We start from the raw sequence: 4,970 nt of genomic DNA, 5'->3' as shown, positions 1-4,970 counted from the left end.
TCTCCCTGCTTTGTTGACATTTTTTTGGGTGAGAAGGGTCAGCCAGTGTACTGGCGGAGAAGAGGAGAAAAGCTGCAAGTTTAGCTGGTAGAAATGGAAAAACTACGTTCAATAATTTCAAGAGAAGTTGAAGGTCATCCAGAACACAAGAGAGAGAGCAATTTGAAGGTGGGAGGCAAGGAGAGGAAATAAAGCTATTAGTTCAAGTTTCATTGTCTATTATCCAGTTCTTGTTGACCTGGCAATGGGATCATTGTCTAATGGTAATTGTACCATAATAAGAAAATCTACATACAAATGAAATAAACAGTAATTAGGGATCTTGAACTAGTTACCCTTTCTTGGAAGCCAGTAGAGGATGATTTTGGGAGGGATCTGTGCTGTAAACAAAGAATGAAGTCACAGAGGGGAAGAAAATGGTTTATGTATACACAGGATTAACTTGATCCTGTGCTTGGGAGAGATTTCTGGTATCATCACCTGTGTTTTCCCCACTGTTTTTGGTCAGAGTCCGTGTAAACTAATAAAGCATGTGGTTGTAAATGTCTCTCATAGTCTAATCGCATGTTTCTGTTTGGAAGGAAACCCCAGAAACCAAGAACCTGGATGGGGAGATGGTAGACACTCACGGTCCTGCATGGGTTTGTAACAATCCAGGCAGTTTGCTCACTGACTGCTCCTCCCATCCTTCCATTACTCAATAAGGAGGGATAGTGGCAGGGAGAGGACAGGATCAAACTTATCCAAACCTATCCTGGGGTTTCCAACAGGGAGCCAATGTATAAGAAACGTATTTAAATGATATCTCCCCCAAATATAATCTATGCTACTATTTAAAAAAGAAAGCTGGAGGAAAGGAAGGGAAAAAAAGAAAAAGTTTTTTATGTACAAAAAAGGTATCATCTCCAATGGAAAAAATGCAACGCACTGAGTGTACTATGCTAGCTTTTGTTATAGAAATGGGGAAAAAATACGAATATATAAGCTATTATTTGCATAACAACACTAAAATTTACATAATAACTTAATAAAACTGGTTTCCTACGATGGAAGGAAATGGGAAAAAAGATGAATGGATTCAGTGTTAATAAGATATCTTAACTATGTTTTTTCACATTGTTTTCATATTTGAAAGTACAAATGTTTTATCTATTGAAAAAATAAAATAAAATAAGTTTAGTTGTTGCTGTATATTTGTTACCTTCTAGAAATAAATCAGAAAGAAATGATCAGACAATTGATTATCAGACAACGCAGGGAGAAGGAGGTGGAAGAGAGAGGGAAATGTTCGTTACAGTTTTGTTTCTAATACAACAAAGAAAACTCAGATAGACAAGTATCTGAATGCAATAGTTTGCAATTGTACAATGAACACATGGAACTGTCAATGGTCACGAGGTAAATACATATTTGTGGACAGTAATAGTGGGAAAAATACAATACAAAATAGTATGTATAGCATGATTTCTACATAGAGATATAAAGCCCTGTAGAACAGTACACACCAAAATGTTCATTTGAGAATACAGCTAATTTTAGTTTAAACTTTGTGTCTCATGCAGTGAAGCAGTGAGGGTTTTTTTGTTTTTGTTTTGTTTTTGTTTTTTAAGATTTTATTTATTTTACAGACAGAGATCACAAGTAGGCAGAGAGGCAGGCAGAGAGAGAGAGGAATGGAAGCAGGCTCCCCGCTGAGCGGAGAGCCCAATGTGGGGCTCGATTCCAGGACCCTGAGATCATGACCTGAGCCGAAGGCAGAGGCTTTAACCCACTGAGCCACCCAGGCACCCCGAGGTTTTTTAAGTAGTAAATAAACGTTTCTAAAAAATCACCTCTCACTGTCCCTCTCTCTCATTAAGCAAGATGTCCTTCCTTATTTTATACTACTGAAGTCATGGCAGTGGCAATTGATTATTTACGATGTCCCAGGCATTATTATGAGTACTTTAGAAGGATTAGTTAATAGTCAGAACACCGATATGAGGCAGGAGTTACTAGGTTTCCATTCTACAGATGAGGATCCCGAAGCTTGGTAGAATACGTACCCCGCCCGGCCACACAGACACTCACGAGTGGTGAGGATCTAGAACACGGACACTGAGTCTGGAGCTTCTGATCTCGTCACTGTGCAATCATCTCACATGAACATTTATTGGGTCTTATCTCACTTTGTTACGACTGTGTAGTCTCGGCACTCTCGACACTCTCTTTAATCTTTGGTTCCCTGCACAGTTGCTCAGCCTCTGGCTTTTAACACACACCAAATGTTTATTGAATGAACAAATGAGTTTATTTTAAGCTGGAGCTGTTGTTCGACTGCAGCAGCTCTCTGGATATTATCTCCTGTGGCAGTTTCTAATCATGTTGGTTGGTTCTCTTCGATGTTGTTACTGTGAATTCCATGATTTTGATAGCTAGGCATTCCTGTACTGTAAAGTTGAGGGATGACTATTTATTCTAACAGTAAGAAAAATTAATAAAACATGAATTGGTACCCACCATGTAGCAGGATCTGTCCTAGGCACCAGCTGTAGAAAGATAATAAAAAGACAGTTGTTAGGAGTTCATAGGCTGGGGCAAAAGGCAAGGGAGAGGGTCGTCACCCCAGTCAGTTATCACTCCTTTGCAATGGAGAGGGAGAGATACACAAGTCACCAGAAAGCCCAGAGGGAGAACCACTCCTTCCAGCTGAGAGTGGAGCATCCTGGAAGACTTCCCAGAGGAGGTGGCAGTGATTGAACTGAATTTTAAGGAATAACTAAGAATGGAGCTGACAGTGAGTGGTGGGCAGAAGGAGAGCTAATCAGGCAATACTTTTAGGAGCTTGATGTCAAGGCAACCCCAATACAGTTTTAAGAAAAGACTTCCTGCTAAGAATCCTAATAACGTATATGTGGATGGATCAATAAAAGTAGTCAGGAGAATGGGGATTTTGAAATTGTGTGGAGGAGCACCTGGGCAGCTCAGTTGGTTAAGTGTCCTACTCTTGATTTGGGCTCAGGTCCTGTTGTCTCGGTGGCAAGAAGGAGCCTGGAGCCCTATATCTGGCTCTCCACTAAGCACAGAGCCTGTTTAAGATCCTCTCTTGGGGTGCCTGGATGCCTCAGTCAGTTAAGCATCTGCCCTCAGCTCAGGTCATGATCCCAGAGTCCTAAGATCAAATCCCGAATTGGGCTCCTGCTCAGTGGGGAGTCAGTTTCTCCCTCTCCCTCTACCCACCCCACCCCACTCGGGCTCTCTAGTCTGTCTCTCTCAAATAAATAAATAAAATATTTTTAAAAAATAAAATAAAATATCCTCTCTCTCCCTCTGCAACAACCCCCACCAACCCCTGCTTCCACAATCTCTCTCTCTTAAAAAAAAAAAGGAAAAAAAAAAAAGAAATTTTGTATAAGGAGAAGTGTATGCCTATGTGCTTGCCTGTGCAACCTGTGTGTGCTGCACACAGGCTTGCCTGTGTGATTGTGATCAGAGAAAAAAGGAATGGTTCCATTTAGTGGAAGATTAAATCTTATTTTTAGATCACGTCTTTGTTTTCTGACATTCTTAACAGTAATTGCATTAATTGTGACTAGGCTGGTCCCCTCTGTGCTGGCTTAGGCACATGAATTCCTTTCCCTGACTCTGGTAGCCCTGTGCAGAGCCAGAGTAATTTCTTCATTATTACTCATTACTCAGTGACCAGGAAAAAATTAACAAGCTTCAAAGTATGTCTGTTTTATATCCAAAAAGAATTTTAAGCCTTGTGATTTTATCAGACCAAATAAATACATAACCGAGTATATTAATCGCATTTCTTCTTTCCAATTCTAAAACCTTCTTTTAAAAACAAGGGACGTAAGTAGTCTCATCCTTCATAGATTCCAGCGGTCCTGAGGCCACAGCAAAATTTCCACCAGGGGCTCTGAAAGGTGGGGAAACAGGAAAAAATGTCCTGAGAGAGACTGTCAAATCTAGTCTTCTAGTCAAATCACCCAGTTAAAACACACACACACACACACACACACACACCCCTATAGCTGAGGTAATTACAATTTACATATTGAGAGCCATACCCCAGATTTCTTTATCTTGACCACTTTGTGAAGTGGAGGAGTTAATTAGAAGTTAATTAAATTGCAGGCAATTTTTTTAATTAAGGGGTTAAAAAACAAGACATACTTAGAAATGTTACACAACTCTAATTAGGAGAGCAGTAAAAATCAACAAAGGAATCCAATAAACATATTTTATCTGCAAATTTTGACATCATCACTACCTAATTAAGTAGACCAAAAAGGGGGGGCAGGTAGTGAAGTATGAGCGGTTTGGGGGAAAGATGCCAGAGATGGGTAAAATCAGATTTTTTTATTTCTTCTATAACTTTAGTGAATTGCATTCAAGTCTCTCTTAACTGAACATCTGGAAGCCTTGGGTGATTCTGGACGGGAAGGAGATAGATCTTAATATTTAATACACAATGCATTCTTGGCACGCATTAAGTGCAAAATAGTAGCCTCCTGAATCTCTCATCACACAAGGTCATGGAGACGTTTATTACAGGGCTCCTTTTATAATGAATAGGTTATACTTTCCCTAGTTAAATGATGAAATCGTCCTGGTGATTCAGGCTGGTGTAATTTGTGTTTGGTGTTCAGAGCAGATAAATAGCACAGTTCCCATCCCAAAGTTATATGTGTCCTCGGGTCCCGCCCCCTTGCAAGGCTGGCGTTGCCATTGTGAAGACAGCCACTGCCCACACACAGGGAAAGGGCTAAGAGAAGGTGACTTCCTGATGGAGAAGATTAGGGGGTGTCTCTCTGACCTGTTCACTTGATTTTCTCTTCTTGGATTCCAGCCCTCAGTCTTTACTTCTGTCTCCGTCACTACTCCCAGATCTCCCAACCACTTAGAATTGTTCTCAGTCACTCTGACTCAGTCTAAGTGCACAAAGGTGCAACTTGTGCCGCCTGCAGACGTGAGGTTTTCAC

Source organism: Meles meles, chromosome 13 (genome assembly GCF_922984935.1).
Source record: "Meles meles chromosome 13, mMelMel3.1 paternal haplotype, whole genome shotgun sequence".
Lineage (NCBI taxonomy): Eukaryota > Metazoa > Chordata > Mammalia > Carnivora > Mustelidae > Meles > Meles meles.
Note: the sequence above shows the minus strand (reverse complement) of the source record.